The sequence below is a fragment of the Harmonia axyridis genome, chromosome 6 (genome assembly GCF_914767665.1).
Source record: "Harmonia axyridis chromosome 6, icHarAxyr1.1, whole genome shotgun sequence".
NCBI lineage: Eukaryota > Metazoa > Arthropoda > Insecta > Coleoptera > Coccinellidae > Harmonia > Harmonia axyridis.
Window position 1 is genome coordinate 26,770,631 of NC_059506.1, and position 22,878 is coordinate 26,793,508.

Sequence of the window (22,878 nt, forward strand, 5' to 3'; positions counted from 1 at the left end):
CCAAAGGATAGGAATGGGAAAAGAAATAGACCCAACATAATAGAATTCTTTCCAATGTGACACTGAATGTCACCTGAACGATTTCAAGTCGAGAGGAAACCTACAGAATGAAGTTTTTTTCCATCTTATTCCTTTCTTTCTCCTTGCTCAACATTTCACACCTTCCGGAAAATAATGCAATTTCTGGAATTCAATTCCATTTACATTCATCCAAACTTGTAGATATTTTTTTTCATTTTCCTTTTTTCTGTCTGAATGGAAAGTTGCACGAGGCAAGGAAGTACAGGAACGGCAATTAAATAGTGGGAAAATACAAAGATTTTATCCTTGGGTGTCTTTTCTTGCGAACACTTCGTTCTAATTCGTACTTCATGACTTATTCATGGAGAAATATTATTTGTGAGGCAAATGCCTGAAGATGAGTGGGCTAAAAGGCGGAGAAGTTGTTGCGAATTTATTTCGATGTGAAGTTGCCGAGTCTTTTCCTTGATTTTTCACGAATGAACAACCCATTCGTTTCTGCTTTTCATTAATTAAAAGCACGCACAATTATATTATTACTTTTATATTGGACACCAAGCAGGTAATTATTTGAAGAAATCTTGACAGATAGATTCTTTATTGGTGCACTACAATGTACAGGGTGTTTCATTGGGAAACGGAAATACTTCACAGGTGCATAGGTGGCATAGGTAGCCGAGATACAGGGTGTTTTATGAATTTTGCCCGTTTCTTTCTGAGGCCAAATCAAACGAACCACCCGGTATATTTTCTTCATATTTGGCAAATATGTTCTTTATTCAGAGCGTAAACGTGTCATGTAATAACCGCCCTGAAAATCCAGGTCCGGCTTAACAAAAAATTATGAATCCTCGAAACTACACCCTGTACATCGGAATTTTGAAAATCTGTTTTAATATTCGTAAACACCGCTAAAAACTCTACTGAGGCGTGTACTTCAAATTTTCGCGCAGAAAGTTTTACTGCACAAATTTTCGACGTAAAAGTGAAGTTTTTGAGAATTTGGATACCTGAAAGTGGTTTGAAGTGACCTTTATCAATGAATTATCAAAAATATAGAATCCATAATTATTTCAACATAACTTTGTAATTAATTTCTACATTGATTTTTCTTTTTATAGCTGTATACCATTTCAGTTTTTATTTTTGAGTTACTCTCTCGTCGTTTCTCATTACTGCACAAATTTTTTTTTTATGTCTGGGGTCACATGAAATCGTTAGTTCACTCCTCTGAAATCAATACTCGGGATCAGCTAATCAGAAAAATAGAAGAGGCTAGCCAAAAAATGAAAAACAATCCAAATGTGATTCGGAAAGTAGTTCGAGATATTCTGAAACGAGCAAGAAAATGTTCAGATCAAAATGGAGGACATTTCGAGTCGTTTTTGTAGTTATTTATCTAATTATTTTGTTTTCATGTTTTTTTGTTCATAATTGTTTCAAAACATACGATATCAACCTAATGCAACTCAATTCTCAATGAATAGAAACTGAAATACGAGTAGTATACTATATAAAGGAAAAACCAATGTGAAAATGAATTACAAAGTAATGTTGAAATAATTATGGATTCAATATTTTTGATAATTCATTGTTAAAAGTAACTTCAAACCACTTTCAGGTATCCAAATTCCCAAAAACTTCACTTTCACGTTGACAATTTGTGCAGTAAAACTGTCTGCGCGAAAATTTGAAGTACACGTCTCAGTTTAGTTGTTCGTGGTGTATCTGAATATTAAAACAGATTATCAAAATTCCGATGTACAGCGTGTTGTTTCGAGGAATCAAACGATTCATAATTTTTTGTTAACCTGGACCTGGATTTTCAAGGTGGTTATTGCATGATACGTTTAGGCTCTCAATTAGGAACATATTTGCCAAATATGACGAAAATATACCAGGTGGTTCGTTTGATATGGCCTCAGAAAGAAACGTGCAAAATTCATAAAACACCCTGTATCTCGGCTGCGAAGACAGTAAGACCCAATAAATGGGGTATCTCCAGAACCGTCTTGGTGCTACTTAAGCACCTGTAAAGTATTTCCGTTTCCCAATGAAACACCCTGTATTATGTTCACGTAAGTCAGTTGTAACAGCAAATTGAGAATTCAAACAGAGGCGTTCATAATTGTATGGTTCCATAATTATATGGTTCCAAAATTATATAGCTCCAAATCTATAAAAACTTTATCGTATATCATCAATTTCATCATCCTTGTATGTTTTCAAAATGTCATAATTATGGGGAATATAATATCCAATGAAATTCTTTAGTTTCTAATAAAACGTTAGATTTCAATCAATAATTTCCAAAAATTTGTGCTGGGTTTCAGGCATAATCCTAATATAAATAATAAAAATGTTTTGAAATGCAAAATTTATTATTATTATTTTTTGTTTAATTAAAAACTTGACTAACTTAGCTACTATCAACACTCATCTTAAAATTATACTTTTGCGTTTCGGTTTTTTTCGAATAGGCGTACAACTTTGCTTCCGCCGTTTTTTTTCGAAATTCGAGGTTTTAGTGTAAAAAACTCGTTGAACATTTATGATTCAAAGTATTGTCCACTTCCTTCTCCCATCTTTCGGGTCGTGTACGAATCCCACGTTGACAAAACTAGTCATCTTTTGATACGATCAACGAATTTTTTTTTGAAAATCACATGTAGAATCTCGCCTTGAAGTTTTAATATTGTTGAAGTAGACACCCTGTATACAATGGCAATAGTGACAAGAATTTATATTAATTTTAATACCCGGGACCACGGGTTATTCAGTCCCTACTATCAAAAATTAATCGCCCACTGTAATCCACATTATGGACGATGGCAGAGTGGCAGAGGTCAGCCCGATCGCAGTGCAATGAAAGGGCCTCACTCCGGAGGACCGCCTTGTTGATCACGTTTATCCTCTACGACGAATGAATTATAAACTTATATGAGCTGCATAAAAATGGGAGCTTATATGTCGTTTCGAAATACATTTCATTGGCTTATAAAAACGGTGGCGCCATCTTCAGAAAAAAAAATTTGACTATGAATTTGAATGAAAATATATCTCAGGCATAGTGTTACAAATTACATCACTATATATACTGCTCCACAAAAGTTAAGGGAGTTTATGAATTTTGTGACCGTTTCAAAATTTGCGAATTCTTATCCACCAACTGTTCATTTATTAGAAATCAAATGTTCACTCTCTTATAACGGGTGTTTTTTTCGAGGTATATAACTTCAAGTTGGCAATACTGTTCAAGATGGCGACCGATTTAACAGCTGTCAATTGATTTATTGTCAGGTTTTGCAATTCATCATGAACACCTGAACAACGCTTGCAAATAGTGCAATTTTATTTCGAAAATAATGGTTCTGTGCGGAATACGTATCGCGCACTACGTCCATTTTATTTTGTTTAGCGATGAAGCGCACTTCTGGTTGAATGGCTACGTCAACAAACAAAACTGCCGCATTTGGAGTGAAGCTAATCCTCAAGTGTATGTCGAAACACCGTTACATACAGAAAAACTGACTGACTGGTGGAATAATTGGTCCGTAATTCTTCAAAAACGATGAAGGCCAGAACGTTACAGTCAATGGTGATCGGTATAGAGCCATGATTACCAACTTTTTCATTCCTGAATTGAACAACCATGATGTCCAGGAGCTGTCATTCCAACAAGAGGGCGCAACATGCCACACAGCTCGTGCCACAATCGATTTATTGAAAGACACGTTTGGTGACCGCCTAATTTCACGTTTTGGACCTGTGAATTGGCCTCCAAGATCTTGTGATTTAACACCGCTAGATTACTTTCTGTGGGGCTATGTAAAGTCATTGGTCTATGCGGATAAGCCACAATCCCTTGACCATTTGGAAGACAACATTCGCCGTGTTATTGCCGATATACGGCCACAAATGTTGGAAAAAGTCATCGAAAACTGGACGTCCAGATTGGACTACATCCGAGCCAGCCGTGGCGGTCATATGCCAGAAATCATATTTAAAATATAATGCCACAAGATTATCTTGCGGATAAATGAAATTCATGTCAATCGAATAATCCATCGTTGTTTTATTGCAATTTGAAGTTCTAGAGCTCTAAAAAAAACACCCTTTACATAGGCGTACAATTCAGCTCCACCCATTTTTTTTCGAAATTCGAGGCTTTATTGTAAAAAACTGGTTATACATTTATGATTCAAAGTATTGTCCATCGCTGACCACTTCTGTCTCCCATATTTCGGGCACCGTACGAATCCAGCGTTGAAAAAACTGGTCATCTTCTGAAGGGATCCACGAATCGATCAGATTTTTTTAGTTCTTCATAAGACCGGAAGTGTTGGTCAGCCAAGCCGTATGCCATTGATCGAAACTAGTGATAGTCCGAGGGAGCAACGTCTGGAGAATACGGCGGTCGGCGGGAGAGTTTGGACCCATTTCAACGTTTCCAAGTTTGTCTTTATCACTTTCGCAACATGGGATCGAGTATTGTCATGCTGTAAAATCAATTTTCCTACAACTGCTATGAAAAGTAGCGTATTCTTCATAGCTTACTCAATTTCAAAACTATGTATTGCTCATACTGTGGGAAATATTATTCCCCACGGCACTTTGCCCACACCTCGCTTGGTAGACCAATGAAATTGGGCTTTTGAGTCGTTTCCATGGAAACGCAATAAATTAGCATATACTGTCAACGACGGCCATTTTGATTTGAATCAAGTCCATTACTTGAATTATTGTGAAATAGTGAAATTGTCTTGATCAAGTAATGCCTCCAATTCTGCATCTTCTCTTTTTTTTCTTTATAAATTAGTATTGATTTTATATTGATTGTTGTATTATATTTACTGTAATTGGGTATCAATACCTGTTGGAAATAAAGACTTATTATTATTATTATTATTACTATGTTCGAAAACCTTGGCTCTTTCACCACCATGCTGGTCTTCGACGTCAAAATCATCATTCTTGAAGCGTTGAAACCACTCTAGGTACGTTCTTCCACTAATAGCGGCCTCACCATAGTTATTTGAGACGAGCCTCAGTTGCAGGTTTCTTCATATAAAAGCAGAAAATTAAAACCTCCCGCAAATTACGAGAATGTGGCTCGTAAGATGACATGTTTCATCGAGAATAACTTCATGATGCAGACACAAATCGACTAATATTTGGATGGCGTTATGTTTACAAATATCTAAGCTTTATGTATGACATCTACGATTTATTTATTTCGAACACTACTTACCACTACAGCCTCTCTATTGCATTTGCAAAATGGCGGAAGCAAAATTGTACACCCAATATTTTGGACAACATTTTCATAATATATTGAAAAAAAATCTAATCTGCCCAGTACGCATTCATAAATTTTGCATGCTTTTTCGTATCATTGAGTGAATTGTTCCAAAAAAGAGATAAAACTTGTGTTCTAAGGGCTGACTCAAAATTTATCAAAATCTACCTCCGAAATTTGATGGAAAGTGACATCAATATGAATTTGAACAAAGATGCAAAACTTCCTGTCTTCAAGTGCTTCTCTAATTTTTTGCTTGACGTACGAGTATAAACTCAACCTTATCCTGGATTGGGATAGAAATATACCTATCAAGAGGGATTTATAATCTTCAAAAGATTCCTCGATCATCTTCCGATAAGCCATTGTTATTCAGAAACGGTTGTCGAATGTGTTTTTAATAATTGTCAGGATCTAGAGAAGAAAAAGGAAGTTAAGAACCGATATTGACCGAAATTGTGATTCATAGGTTGTCGTCCTTTCCAAGTTGAAAACTTCTGGAAGCAGAACAGGAATAGTGGAGCGAGGCTTCAGTAATTGCTTCTTATCCAAGGTTAAGGATGAAGTTGAGGATAGGATATAAGGGATATTGTTGTCGTTTGTATTTGGATGTCATCTCGAACTATTAGGAAATGTTTTCCTAATCGTCCATTGACAGCTTGAAAACTACCATGAAATTTATAAATTGGACAAGTATTCACCGAGTGGTCAATAGTTTCTTCTACTCCAAACTTTCAACATAGTGGGCTTTCAATAGAATGCCATTTTGAAGAGCATACTATTGCAACCACCATGAACAATCCTAAGTCGATTTGAAATACAAATTTTCCTACTAATATTAAAACCTGAAACTTTCTCTGAAGGATCAACGATTACAATTTTCTTGAAGACATTACAAGAACTCCATTACGAACGCTAAATGTCCTATTAATTTCATTAGATTGAAGGAAGGTATTAACCCTTAAAGGTTTGCGTGACTTTAATCTGACAATTGGAAATAAGTTTGGGTAGAAATTAAATTTATCCCAAGATTTTTTGACTGCAACCTGTCTACGAATATGAGGCGGAAGTATATGTAATAGCATACGTAACCAATATAAAGGTGTAAATCTAATATTTCCACTGATAATTCTCATAAAAAACGTTAAGCTGTGCATCAATTTTATGAATCTGAGAACTATTGAATCAAACAGAACAACAGTATTCAGAAGCTGAAAAAACCAAGGCCAAAGCATGTCATACGAAGAGTGCTGGCATCAGCACCCCTAATTTTTGAAAAATATTATTTCTCAATTTCATACACAAATTTCCCAAGAGGACCCTGAAATTCGAAGAAGAATCAAGTTTAACTCCAAGATAATTATAATTATGATTCAAGATGGAATTATTGATAGTGACTCTCAATTTTCTATATTTTTGTTGATCATTTAAATGGAAACAGGAAACTTCTGTTCAATTCGGATTAAGGTATAAACGCCACTCAGGAAAATAATTTTCCTTTTTTTTGTATGTTTATAATAATATTGATAATAATATAATTAATTGATTTGATGACTTCATTGAACTTGACCATTGGGATATAAAAAGCCTACGAACATACTTCCGAGTACATCAGATGTCTATAAAACATTGTGTGAAGCAGGCGAATTAACACTATAACAGCTTCATAAAGACCATATTCCATACCACCACCACCAGACAATCCAAGAAAAACTGCAAAAATGGGGGAAGAAGTCTCTACATGGAAATCATTATTATTGTTACGGCTCTGTTAGACTTCCTGGAACTGCGATTACATTGATCTTCTGTTCTGGAACACATTTCAACGAGTTGACCAGAATTGTATCGACATTGAAGCGTCGAACTCACGTGGAATGTATCCACGAATGGAAGGTTTTCTCCCAGATATCCAAGATCAAGTAATCTCCAGGAAAAACCACTATGAACATATCATACAACATCCGACTAACAACATCGTAACAACAGTTACGATCAATTTTGATACGTCTATCTGTCCAACAAGCAAAACAATCCAACATATCACGGGTGGATGTCAAATGTTTGCAGAAAATGAATATGATGGGAGACAGGATGCAGTAAAGAAGATACTCCACTAACAATTTACTATCATATTAGATTCATTTTGAAAAAGTGCCATACTAACGGGTGTTTTTTTTCGAGATATACAACTTTAAGTTGGCATTACTGTTCAAGATGGAGACCGATTTAACAGCTGTCAAGTGATTTATTCTCAGTTCGGTTTGGCAATTCATCGTGAACAGACTCACGCCTGAAGAACGCTTGTAAATAATGAAATTTTATTTCGAAAATAATGGTTCTGTGCGGAATACGTATCGCGCACTACGTCCATTTTATTTTGTTTAGCGATGAAGCGCACTTCTGGTTGAATGGCTACGTCAACAAACAAAACTGCCGCATTTGGAGTAAAGCTAATCTTCAAGTGTATGTCGAAACACCGTTACATCCAGAAAAACTGACTGTTTGGTGCGCTTTATGGGCTGGTGGAATCATTGGTCCTTACTTCTTCAAAAACGATGATAGCCAGAACGTTACAGGCAATGGTGATCGGTATAGAGCCATGATTACTAACTTTTTCATTCCTGAATTGAACAACCATGATGTTCAGGAGCTGTGGTTCCAACAAGACGGCGCAACATGTCACACAGCTCGTGCCACAATCGATTTATTGAAAGACACGTTTGGTGACCGCCTAATTTCACGTTTTGGACCTGTGAATTGGCCACCAAGATCTTGTGATTTAACACCGCTAGACTGCTTTCTGTGGGGCTATGTAAAGTCATTGGTCTATGCGGATAAGCCACAAACACTTGACCATTTGGAAGACAACATTCGCCGTGTTATTGCCGATATACGGCCACAAATGTTGGAAAAAGTCATCGAAAATTGGACTACATCCGAGCCAGCCGTGGCGGTCATATGCCAGAAATCAAATTTAAAATGTAATGCCACAAGATTATCTTACGGATAAATAAAATTCATGTCAATCGAATAATCCATCGTTGTTTTATTGCAATTTAAAATTCTATAGCTCTAAAAAAAACACCCTTCACAAGTACCGATCGGAGACCATCCTGGAAAACAAAAGCTATATACTGTACTGAGATCATACAGTTCTCACTGACAGAAGAGTTTCTCACAGCAGACCTCACGCGAGGAGGAGCACCAGAAGGTCTACGAGGATCGGATACTACCGAGTTTATCTTTCTAATATTTCAAATATCTGAGATTGAGTGAATGTTCCTCTTGGCGGGGAGTGAAAAAGTCGACTACGGGGATAGTTTTCTGTTAGGCTAAAGTCGATGATTTTATTTATTGATCCTTTCAGACAACACAATTTTATGTATAGGATAAGTCATTAATGAATAATTACTCATTAACCGTTTTATAACAAGAGTAAGTACAAGAAGAAAATAAATGCTAATGAAAGAATACTATTCTCGATGAAGAGGAGTCTACAAGCGATCCACGGAGCAGAGTTGAATATCACATGGAGTATTCAAGTTAGGAAGGCCTGAGGGAACGCCCTATTAACTTCCGGAGAATTTCCCCACAGCAGGATATTATGGGACATGTGACAGTACAGTAAGCTGTAGTAGATGCTTATAAGGTATCTCACAGGAAGCGTGCCCTTGATTCTTGTTATTGCATATTATGAACCGTTGAGGTTCTGCACACTGCATCAATATACATATGTATGAGTTCCATTTCAGATGTCGGTAAATATCGATAAACTTGATGCAATCGTTTTATTGAATAATTATGTCTTCAATGCAGACAACGAATTATTATTATTATTATTATTATGAAACAGAGTTACAGAGTTGAGGCAGATTAAAACCAATGAACTCCAACTTAAAAATTCTCCAGAATACAACTGTACAAAAAAAACAGAGATAAGTAAAATAAATGAATTATGGTCAATCGTCAACAGAAATTCACACAAGGACACAAAAATAATGTCATTGACAAGCCAAAAACTGAATAATATAATCGTGTTAACTAGTTCTCGAGGTGCCAAATCTTTTCTTGGCATCTTGTTCGAATCATTTGATAGTTGAAATGAATTGATTCCGTTTTTTTCACATTAAGCATGATTGCATTTAAAAGTGGTACCATTCGATAAAGCTCCGTACTAAGAGTTCACATAATCTTTGTAACTCCTCCATTGTTTCTCAGAAGCAGCTATAAAAAGTTTATATTGATCATTTTTAGCATTTATAGGATGATTCGATTTTATTTCTAAATAAGAGGAAGGTCATTAGTAAACAACAAAAAAAGGAGTGGTCCCTGGACATATCCCTGTGGAACACCTTACGTTATATCATGTTCACAGTATAAAAATGTTACCCTCTACATAACTATGAAATCAGTTCAAGAATACGCTTGTATGATATAGCTCGAAGCCCACATCATAAGACTTATTCAGTATGAATTTATGGGAGAGACTATAGAACGCCTGGGTTAGGTCGAAAAATACCCTTGGGACAAAATTTCCAACGTTAAGGCATTTATAGATGAAATCAACAACATTCGAAGTGGAGCAAATAGTCCTTACTCCATGCTGAGCATTGTCAAGTATTTGAAAGTTATGTTGCAGTTTATACAATTGATAAACATGAGTTGAACTCCACCTGGAACGTGATCTTCTTTCTCGCTAGCCGTTCTAAATTTATTACCTGAATAGTCAGCGACATTGCTGTTTCCTTGTTCGGTAATATTAGTTTTAGCAAATTTTTTTTCGACACTTCCCTTTCCAAATATTTTATCTGCTATGTCGAGAATTCTCAATATCTACTTCGGCAACCGTTGAGGATTTCCACCTCTCATGGTTCTTTAAAGCGATTAAAGCACAAGCAAAACTGAGCGGAAACAATGTTCTGTGTATTCACGTGTATTAGGCAATTTCAAAAAAAATTGCGGAATTTAATTTTAAATTTTAGTAGTAATTAAAAATATTCTGCAGTGAAGCTTTCAGCACTGAGTAATTTGATTTGTGGCGACAAAAAGCAATTAGACATAATGTCTTTGTCGAGCCGAAATTGTCGTCACAATACTTAATATAAATGAACCTGCATCAGTGGTATTTCGTGGTACTTGTGCATACAACTTTCTCATTCATAGGGTTCTCAGAAAGATACAATAGAGAATATCTCTCCCCTACCCTAATTATTGTTCAAGCACTATCATACCATAGCGTAGGCATACAACTTAGAGAATAAGAAAAGGAAGAAGAAATTCACGGTGTATAATATGATTTTATATTTGTAGCCCAGGTATAAAACTGGGAAAAAAGGAGAGTTCAGTAGAGTAAGTTACGAGGTGAGCATCCAGTTGAGTTAGTAGATTGTTCAAGGATGTATCCAAGTGCTGTACCACAATAAAGTTCTCGTTTGTCATCCATCAGTATTTTAATAATCCCCACGAAAACGTGATTGATCATTCAGATACTTTCAATTCGTTGACAAATGGGTAACCTATGCAATCATTACGATTTCAGATCAGCAGATAACCGTTTTTTTGACAATAATCCATTAAATGTTTGTAAGCGTATTCATATTTTTCCTTCGATCTATTCGCTATAAATTCAAGATGAAATGTTCAGCAGCATATACCATCTCATCATCACTGTTCATTTCAAATACTTTTTGGAGGATGAATAGATAATAATAATAATAATAATATCCTTTATTTGATCAAATATCAACAGATGTAGATCACGTCAATACATATGAAAACTATAATGAAACAAAATCCCTTTCACTTAAAAAATCCTTAACACTATAATAACATTTACTAACCAAAAACATTTTTAATCTTTTTTTTTGAATTGCAATAGGCATGCATTTAAAATTTTGAGGAAATTTATTCCATACTGTGATTATAAAATATACAGCATTCCTTTGTATATAACTAAAATTTGTTTTTTCTCTACTGAGATAATTTTTTCCTCTGGTATTGTATTCATGACTTAACAGTAATTCTTTAAAATCATTAAAGGATATAAAACTGAAAAAGTAAACTAATGATAATATCGGACTTTTGTCACAATGATAAACAAATAGATTGACAAGGAAGTTATGTGGAAATGTTTAAAAAAAAGAGTATATGTATTGTGTACTTGGTAGTGAAAGCACATTTCCCAGATCCAATATTTGGCTTGTCATGACCTTTAGGTCATCAACATAACAACTATGTTAAGATTCCGTATTAGCTTCAGTACTACAATGTCAAAATCAATTGCCTTAAGTCTTGAGATCATCGAAATGTGTTTATTACATTGACAACCACTTGATGTCAATCAAGTTGGTTTGTGAAATTTCCGGTTGTTATTTGATGTGTTTGGTCGAAATGAGTGATTTAAAAAGACTTCCATCCTATATAGAAGAAGCAGTGCCGGTTATTGGTATAAGTTCTTTCAGTGTATAAAATCTCCTCCGGAAAAATTCCTATAAATTCTCCTCCGAAAAAATGAGTTACGTAATGAAATTTGAGTTGTGTCATGAGTTTCATTACGTAACGCAAATGCAGAAAATTCAGTGGTCAAACACTTTCAAAATGAAGCAGTTGTAGCTAAATAAATTTTATCGAACTATCACCTCTTGAAAGCTTGCCCTATAGTAACGCAAAGAAATACAACAAGTTTTTACAGGCCATTGATCGCCAGTTTTCTTATGTCCTGCCAAGCTATCGACAGCACAAGAATAAGCTCGAGTCTCTGGTTGTTCTTTCATCCAGAACTTCGGGAAACTTCACACCACTTCTTTTTTCAATTTAATGCTCCCTTTTTCAGGGATAAATGATCTCTGTTTCCTCTTCAATCCTGATAGATGTATGTTGAATTGCCCACGACGTAGAGGAGAGATAAATCATCCTCTTCGCAGGAATCAGAAGAGCAAATCCAGTGGTTTACCCGAGGTGCATATAGAATTTGTTGATAAAAGAATATGTTGGAAGCAGAAAGATAAAACGCTTAGGGAGTTGACAGTTGAAAACATTCCAACACTTCATTTTTACGCTGTGACTGTTGAGGTCCTTTTATCGTTTTAGTCTGGGGCGATAAATTATATCCTTACTGTAACTGAAACAGATAAATTAAAAAGAATATCATATAAACATGCTCATACAGTTAGGTTCATTATTCTTTTGCACGTTCCAGATTTCTTGATTAGTTATCGTAGTAGTTGCCAAGACGGTAGGTCTTGTTTACCGGTTACTAGTCCAAACGCATAGGTTTTATTATTTTGCTGACGCCAAAATTACTTACCAACGTTTCTATAATAAAACATTGAATTTTACAAAAATTTAGGACCGAAAATTAGTGAATTTCGATATTTATGAAGGGTTTTCTGATAGATATGGAACAATTCAATTTTTTTTGAGTGTGTTCAGTATTGTGTGCCATTTAATATTCAATCAAGAAAAGATGCACGCTTGAACAACGTTTGACATTTGTTGAATTGTTTTAATAAGAATCAGTGCTCATTTGTGAATACTGAGAGAAATTTAAAAGAATGGATTACATAATACAGTTAATCGACTCACAATTCGTTGTATTGTAAACGAATTTGAAAGTGGTACCAAGAACAGCTCAGTACTTAAAAAGAACTCACCTGGCTAAGTACCTACAATGAATTCAATTTAAAATTGGTCTAAAATACGATGAATAGTGAGTAAATCACCAAAAATAGTAGCCCTACCTTTAGAGTCTTTGTTGAACCACCCGATTGCGCAACATTTGAATATTCCACGGACTTCGGTAAGGCGTATAGAGGCCCTCCATCTGGAAATCGGCAGCGTTGCCCGGAGACCGGTGCCTGGTCGACCCAAAGTAACATCTGCAAGGGAAGACCATTATATCGCAAATTTTACTCGAAGTAATCGAACGGTATCTATAACAGCCCTTCAAAGTCATTTTCTGAGCACCTATAGATGGGTAGTCTTAACCAGTACCATAAGGGGACTGTTGCATACCTCAAATGTAAGGGCAAGAAGACTTTTAAGAGTACCTCACCTGTACATAGAGCTACCCGTCAGCAATAGGCAGAACACCACCAAGACTGGCTTTTACCACAATAGCGCAACGTACTTTTTTCGAGTCACGATTCGGTTTAGTGATAGTAGACGAGAAAAGGTTTGGATAGGTCCAGGCAGACTCAATTTTGCTCGGGAAGTTGTGCCCTTTCAAGACGGATCAATAATGTGCTAAGTGGCTATAATGTTCAGTCACCGTACCCCTCTTATTATCTTTGAACGAACAATAACTGGTGCCACCTACATAGAAGACATCATTGAACCAATCATTGTTCCTCTGCGCAACGAATTTGGGGATAATTTCATTTATCAAGATGATAACTCTCCACCACACCACACAAGAAGGGTTCAAAACATTCTTCAAGAGAACAATATCCAGAGAATGAACTAGCCAGCAAACTCACGAGACATGAATCCAGTTGAGGACGTATGGAATTACTTAAGGAGAGCAATATCCAATCACCAAAACTACCTTCGACTTTTCAGAAATTGAGTTTAGACCTTCAGGAAGAATGAAACGATCTGCCTGAAAATTTCATTTTGATTGATTCGTGGGATGCCTAGCCGTATTGGGCAGTTGATTGAAAGAAGAGGTGGAAATACGGACTAATGAATTTGGTTTCAGCTGTGGAATAACTATAATCAAACAAAAATAAATAATCGATAAATTCAGATTTTTCCTCATTTTTCCTATTTTGTCTCATCCTGCATAAAGTAAAGAGTAACAAACAAATGTTTCCTATCAAGTTTATTGCTGGTGAAATAGAGGAAAATATTCATCTCAATTCCAGAATATAGATTATATATTCCTTGAGAAACCTAGTTTGGCTAAGACTTTTGACGATGTACGTAGTTTCAATTTTCTATATTTTTGTTGATTATTCAAATAAAGACACGAAACTTGACGAAACAATTTTCCATAATTTTTAGATCTTTAAACTCACATTCTGCAACATCAAGAAAATCACTTCTTGCAATTGATAAGTTCCTACAAAATGTCGATGAAAACATTGTATAAGAATTCAATTACTGCCTAGAGGTAAGCAATAAGCAACATTATATTTTACTCAGAGGTAAAATTTTATCTTAATAAAGACAGTTATTATTATAATTCAGGATATCGACCATTGAGTGCTCTCCATCCACCATAAAAACTATTTGAAAACATCAAATTCACATTGACGGCAAATTCCACGGCTCGTTGCCACCATTCTTGAACATCCTGTATCTGATCTCAACATAAAGACGCTTTCCAAGTGCACGTATCTTCACCAACAGAGATTCGACACTCAACTCGAGATAACCTTAAGAGTGGTAGACGAGGTAATCAAGGAAATAACAGTTTCCATTAGACGTCTTAGAATCGGGAGAGTCAAGCGTAAATCTTAATTGGAAAAGGGGGGTACGTTCCGAAAGTGTGGACGTTGACTTTATGTCGGGGACGATTAAACAACAAGAATTATAACAGCGAAACACTTTCGCTGCGATTAAACTTGCCTCGTTTGAGAGGAAATATCGAAGTTTCGTCTTCTCTCTTTCGTTATTTGGATTTTCCGTTTTCGTTCTAAAAAGTTGGTTTTCTTTATTAGGTGGGGCCGTAAACAAACAAAAAATTAAATCAAAATGCTAGAACAGTTTGGGTATTCCCTTATTGAGATGGATAAAACGTTTTTTTTTATGCAGGATATTTTTACTGTGCTCATTTCAACGTTACAGAGCGAGATATCATTCTGTTCAAATCCCTCTGTTTCGAATTTTATTATGTGTACAGTTTTGCTTTCACCGTTTTGCAATAGACGGCTGTAGCGGTAAGTGGTAGTCAGAATGAATAAATTGTAGATGTCATACAATAAACTTAGGTATTTTAATTTTCTGCTTTAATATTGAATAATCTGCGGCTGAGGCTCATCGAATGCTACTTATGGTGAGGCCGCTATTAGTTAAATAACGTGCCGAGAATTGCTTCAACGCTTCAAGAACGGTGATTTTGACGGTGGAAGAAAGAAGATTTTCGATGATGCAGAATTGGAGGCATTACTAAAAAAGTCGTGTCAAACGCGAATTGACAGGAATCATTGGGAGTGACGCAACAAGCCATTTCAAAACACCTGAAAGTCGTGGTATTGATTCAGAAACAATGAAATTGGGTGCCGTTTGATTGCTTGTGAACAGCTGCTTACAAGGCAAAGACGGAATAGATTTCTGCATCGCATTGGGACTGGATACGAAAAATGAGTTCATTACGATAATGCCAAACCGAATATTCACAGTTCCAAGGTCATGCTCAGTATTTGGTGTATTGGCGTATTGCATTATGAGTTGTTGAAACCGACTGAAACAATCACAGGCGATCGTTATCGAACGCAAATTATGTGTTTGAGCTGAGCATTGAAAAACAAACGGCCGCAATACAACGAGAGACATGATAAAGTGATTTTACAGCATGACAATGCTCGACCCCATGTTGCGAAAGTGATCAAGACATATTTGGAAACGTTGAAATAGTTCGATTCGTGGATCGCTTTGAAAGATGACCAGTTTTTTCGTACGCTGCCCGAAACATGGGAGAAAGTAGTAGCGATGGCGATGGACAATACTTTGAATAATAAATGTATAACCAGTCTTTTACAATAAAGCCTCGAATTTCGGAAAAAAACGGCGGAAACTAAGTTGTACGCCTATATAAACCTAGTATGGTCTAAGATGATTGGGTTCTACTCACTGATGAACAATTCGAGATAATAACATATTCATCATCAAAGTTTACATATACATAAACATACATATGAGGGACTAATGATATGAATATTCAAAAAATAGAAAAATAGAGATAAATATCGATTTTGTCTGGCTCGCATAAACAAGATAACTCTTGAAGGGTATGTGTTGAATGAGCCAAATCTGTTCAATGGTTATAAAGTGATGCGTATATTAAATTGTACGAAACTGAGGTTCCTTTTTCGACAGGTGGTGCTTTTTTCGTTCATGCAAGTTAGTTTTTGAAATAAAGACGTCGACAAATCCAATCACGATAGAAATTTCATTAGACCATGAAATGAAGGAAGAATCATTTATACTTACCGTTTAACTGTCACGTACACAAATCTGGAAACACATAACTTGATAGGCCAATCAGATTCGAGGATTATCGAATATTCAAAATTCACTAGAACTCCTGATTAATTAATTCGATGAGAGCGTGAAATAGCATCAATAATTGGAAATATACCCGTCTCATTGAACTGAAATTCAGGACTCAGCTGCAAAATATCCAAACGTATATAATCATGAATTTCGTGAGGAACGTTTCATTGGAAGATTTGAAATATATTTATTTGGGTAATTTCGATACCACAGAATTGATCTGTTTTCATGTGCGAGTCAAATTTCAATTTCAAGGTCACCTAAAGGCCAAGTTCAGAAATTCCAATAGTAATAGAAATAAAACAAATCTTCATGAAGGTTTAAAACTGCATATTTATTTGTTTCAATGCATGGGAGTTATTCCATCATTATTTTCCTGAAATAAATATTAGGTGTCCTCGAGAGATTCATAGCAAATGTTTAAATTGATGATCATCAACTGCCAAACAATGGTAAAGTCTTTTTTCGGTTTTTCTTCTGACAAGCTTCAAAGAATGCACTGAAATAGGACTGCTTTCGTTAGTTATTTTCTTCTTGAGCTATTCTGCTATATCATCATCATCTACCAGTGTTTCGAAGACCTTGATTTCAGACATTATTCCCAGAGAAAGAAATCAAGGCGAGAAAAACCTGATGATCTAGTTGGCCCTATTGTTGGTCCTCTTTTACCTAATCATAACTAGAAGTGAAAAAATATCTTCACTTTTCTAGATTAATCGATTGATTGGTTTTTCAAGAAATTCATGATCTTATTATGAACACTGTCCATTTTTTGTCCAAATCGCAAGCAGTATTAGAATATTACGTATTTGCAGAATCAAAAAGGAAAAGAATTCTTTTGAAAGCTCTTTCTGCTGAAATATTAAAAAATGTGTGAGTCCTCATCGCCACCTTTTTTTTTATAAGAATCCCATTAAATCATGAGATGTTGAGTTTCCTCCCAAAGTATGGTATGTTGTCGTCAAAAAAGCTATCTATTGATGCAATAATATACTGGATGTGCCATTTGAAATAAGGAAGTAGTAAACTGTTTCCGGTAGGTATAACCGGAAGTTGTAAAATCTGAAAATATTTCAGGGAGAAAGATTATTGTCTCAAACCCGAATATTCAAATTTTCAGCTCAAATTATGATTTATTTTCCATAAACGTCTAATAGGCCATCCCGGTGAATCACCCTGTATAAATAAAATCAATCTGTGATGAGTGTTCCAAAAATTCAGCTTCAATATAGCTGCAATAAAATTTGCCAACTTCAAATGAATTTTTGCTTTTCAAATTATTCGAAAAAGCTACGAGAGGCGTGTTTTTCGTTTCCTTGAATATCCCAGCCAGCGTCGGTTCTAAAAATGAATTATGATCTTATTCCATAAGACAAAAACTCAATTGGGCCCGACGATGATCTACATCTCGCTACTACGAATTTTGGGGGGGGTCTAACCCACCATAAATAACTCAAATCGTTATCTTCGTCACACCCCGACGAACGCAGGAGCTGCGATCGTATAAGTGTTTTCGATATACAGGATGGAAGAAAATAAGTTTTTTTTTAATCAGAAAGTAATGATACCCATTTATGAATGAATATATTCAATAATACGATACTTGTGGAATGTTTCCACGTTATTGTTGAATACAAGGTGTTCCAACTTCCAACAAAAAATATCGAAAAGGATAAAAAAAAATTGATTACACAATTACAAGAATTCACCAAAAATTGGAAAAATTTACAGTTGATTTAGAACATCAAATATGAACAATATAACAAAAAAATTATTAATACTACCTTGCGGTCAGCATCTAACCTCCTATTTGTTCAATAGCATGGGTGTCGACGTTCGAGTGCTAGATCATTTGAAAACGAGTTTGAAAGTCTTCTGTCCCTTCATTACTTTAACTATTTTTTTTTCGAAATTGGTTTATTCGTTATCGAAAAATTCAATGTTCAACAATTTTCTTGAAAGAACAAATCAAAATTTCCTGTTATTTTATTTATTTGGAAATCAACAACAAATAAAAACAGTAGGAACAAATTTTGGCAACAAAATTTAAATTGAAGAAAAAACCTCAAAGAAAAAATACAGACATAATAGAAGGATAAAAGATCTTTGAAATGACGTATCGCTTGACCTCTCATGCCATGGAAAAAATAGTGGAGGTAGATGCTCACCGCATTGAAGTGCTCTTTTGTATTCGAGTATATTTACTTTCTGCTCTATTTCAAATTGAGTTCAAGTTGATCCAGTTGAAAGATCCTGTTCAGTAACTTGTTGCCAACGAAAATCTAACTTTTTAAAATGCTCCTCTCTTAGAAACATTCGTCCCTTTTGGCAAAAAACGCGGACAGCCAAGGCCTATAATCAGGACAAATTTGTAGCAACAAGGGCGTTGGCCATAGACAAGAGCAGGTGGTAGTCACTTGGAACCAGGTCTGGACTATGGAATGGATGCATAAAAACCTTCCGGAGCTTCTGAGTCGTCATCAAAGATGTGTGTGGCCTTTGTTGTCCTGATGAATCACGATTCTTCTCCTTTCCACCAAAAAAGACGCTGACTGCTTCTGTTCTTTCGCCAACATCAAACGGTTGAGCTATTACAATAGAAAGCAGAATTGATCATATGACCAAAGGGGAGCAGCTTATAACATTCCTGTCAACCTACTAGAGACACTGAACAACTTTTTGGCCGTCAAACCTGACTTGGTAGAGGTTTGGGTCCTTCGTTGGCTTTCCACCACAATCTCAGTCGCTTGAGATTGTTGTAAGTGACACATTTTTCAACTCCAGCAATTATGAGCTTCAGAAATTGATCAGTTTTGTTTCGATTTAGCAGCGATTCGCAAATGGGAATTCGGTCCATGGGGTTTTTTTCGTCACAGCTTGTGGCACGAAAACATTGATATTTTTTTTTAATCTAACCTTCTGCAAACGGTTCAAGGATCGATGTTCAGCTCCTGGGCAATACTACGACAGCTAGCATGACGGTCTTTCTCGGTTTTCATCATGACATTTACAGAATCACAGCTCGCGCAATCACAACACCTACATTATGTCGAAAAATCTGAAGAATTCTTCGCACCCTGTATTTTTCCACGAATTAATTTCCCCAAAACGGCAGTTTTCGATGAGCCCAGATGACGGCTCCCCTTATTTGCATAGATGTTTGCGAGCGCGGGCCCAGACTAATGAACCAATGAAATTTACATTTTTGTTATTCAAATTCCCGCCATATCTATGCGTGATGTCTTTTAATCACTTCGGTAAACATGCCCCCATTCCGTTCATTCGTCTTCCATAAAACGTCGCCGAGGTTTGCCAATTCTCGTACCGAAACTTTGTTCGATTCTTGTTTTCGTGACCTTCTTGATGGTCGACTACATCTCAGAGTCTTTGTTTATGTAAGTCCGATCGGGTTCCACAAGATGGCGATAGAAAGATGAGATTTCGTACTATAATAACTTAACTGATAGTTTTGTGATAAGTTGACCAAGTTTAGGTTGAGCGAACGTCAAAAATGGACACTAGAAAAGGGAAAATACGCTTATTTTATAGTTTTTCTTCGATAAAAGTGAAAATGCAAGCCAGGCGTCTGAAAATGTATATAGTATTTATGATCCTGATGCGGTAACAGGCTTTCGCGCGCAATTTTGGTTTAGAGTTTAGACGATACCGTTCCGGCAATTTCGATGTCAGAGATGCACCACGCACTAGAAGGCCAATTGTCGAAAATTTCTTCAACATCATGGACTTTGTTGAGTCTGACCTTCATGTGAGCACTGTTTCGATTGCCCAAAAGCTAAAAATTGCATAAAAACCGTTTGGAACCATTTGCATAAGGTTGGTATCAAGAAGAAACTCGATGTATGAGTACCATACGAGTTGACGCAAAAAACCTCATGGACCGAATTTCCATCTGCGAATTGCTGCTGGATCACAACAAAATCGACCCATTTTTGAAGCGGTTGGTGATTGTTGATGAATAGTGGATCACTTACGACAACTTCAGGCGCAAATGGTAGTGGTCGAAATGTGGTTAGGCGACGGAAACGGTGGCCAAGCTAGGATTGACGACCAAAAAGGTTTTTGCTGTGTGTTTGGTGGGATTGGCAGGGAATTATCTACTATGAGCTGCTCCCCTACGGCACATCTGCTAACTCGAAACTGCGCTGTCAACAATTGGACCGACTAAAGGAAGCAATCGCCTAGAAGCTGACAGCTTTGGCCAATAGGAGAGGAATAGTGTTCCATTAGGACAACGCCAGGCTACTGAACGCTGACGATACCGCCATTCTTGCCAGTTCGTGGTGTCCCAAAATGGTAACGAAGTATTTACAAGAAGCCATCTACAGACCTCAATCTTGGTTTGCTCGATGGAGAATCGAAGTAAACCATGAGAAGAGCGAAGCCGTTATTTTCAGCCGAAAGAAAAAATATCCGTAAGGACAACGTTGCAACCACTACTTTGCAAAAGCAGCAAAATTTCTCTTTCCAGCAAGCTTATTCTCTACAGGTCCACCATTCGACCGGTCATGTTTTATGCATGCCCGGCTTGGTGATAATCCACAAAGACGCATCTCCAGAGACTTCAAGTCGTGCAGAATACGATCCTGAGACGAGCCGTAAATGCACCATGATTTGTCAGCAACGTACAGATATATGATGACCTGCGAATACCATTCCTAAACGACCATCTAAAAGACCTGAGCGTGAAGTACCTTCAGTAAGATGAAAAATCACGCAAAACCTCTTATAAGGAAGGCTTGCGATGAAAAAGCCACGAGGAAACACAGTATACCAAAAATGGCACTTCTCTATGAAGTGTGTGTTAAAGCCAAATTTTTACACAGATATTGTGAAATAATTACACAAACCTCCTGAGTGGCATAATACCACCTGCTAGAGCAGATCAAAATAGCTCACCAGAGGTGAATTACATTGAGATTGAGCAGTAAAAGGCTAATAGCCTAACTACAAATGAGTAAGTTCCAAGTGATTACCATCTGTTCCTGTCCATGGCGAACAATTTTGATGGTGAAAAATTTTCTTCAGCAGAGGCTTGTGAAAATCGACTGTCTTCATTTTTTGCCAATGGGGAAAAGGATTTCTATGAGAGAGATGCATAATGATATTATCTTCAAAATAGTCAGAAAAGCAACTCGCCTGGAAGGCCAGTTGTCGACAATGTCGATAAAATCACGGACATTGTCGAGTCCGATCGTCATGTGAGCACTGTTTCGATTACTCAAGAGCTCAAGATTGCACAACAAACCGTTTAGAAGCATTTTCATAAGGCTGGTCTCAAGAAGAAGCTCGATGTATGGGTACCAACGGCGGGTTAACGCAAAAAAAAAAAGCTCATGCCCCGATTTTATATTGGCGAATTGCTGCTGACTCGCAACAAAATCAACCAATTTTTGAAGCGGTTCGTGACTGGTGATTAAAAGTGGATCACTTACGACAACATCAAGCGAAAACGGACGTGGTCGAAACGCAGTGAGCCGACGGAAATGGTGGCCAAGCTAGGATAGGTTTTTCTGTGTGTTTGGTGGGATTGGCAAGGAATTAACTACTATGAGCTGCTCTCCTACTGAAGGAAGGAATCGCCCAGAAGCGGCCAGCTTTGCAGAATAGGAGAGGAATTGTGTTCCATCAGGACAACGCCAAGCCACACACATCGATAGTGACTCGTCTGATGTTTCGGGAGCTTGGTTGGAAGATTCTTATGCATCCACCCTATAGTCCAGACCTGGCACCAAGTAATTACCATCTGTTCCTGTCCATGGCGAACAATTTTATTAATGAAAAATTCGCTTCAACGGAGGTAGAGGATTGTAAAAATTGACTGTCTCAATTCTTTGCTAATAGGAACAAGGGCTTCTATGAGAGAGACATAATGATATTACCTACAATATGGTAACAAGTTATTGAACAAAACAGCTCATATTTGAAGAGAATTTGTTCGTTCCATAGATAGAAGACATATATGCAATTTTAACATTTCCCCAACATAATTAGATTATATTGTCGGATTGTGATATATTTTCAAATCCACAATTTTATTATATCATTATGAATGTATATTTATTGAATGAAATATATTTATTTGAGTGATACCCGATTAGATATGCAAATTTTCATATTTGGAATCCGATATTTTTTCTAATTGTTGAATTTATAATAAACATTTATTTATTATTTTCTGTATCTACCTGCTGAAATCCAAAGTTTGACATCTTTTGCATTCCTAGTGTCATCGGTTGTTTTCTGAATTTCTGATATATTTAGGTATTCATCTCAATATATTTCGAGTTGATATGAGACCTTGATTCACTATAGGACATAAG

The 22,878-nt window shown here is 36.4% G+C and overlaps 1 protein-coding gene and 1 pseudogene across 1 annotated transcript in view; one reads left to right on the forward strand and one right to left on the reverse strand.

Annotated features, from left to right (window-relative positions):
• LOC123681630 (cardioacceleratory peptide receptor-like) overlaps nucleotides 1-22,878 on the forward strand; it is a 146,862-nt gene that overhangs the window by 43,869 nt on the left and 80,115 nt on the right. The window lies entirely within an intron of this gene.
• On the reverse strand, nucleotides 2,781-2,952 carry LOC123683560 (annotated as a pseudogene).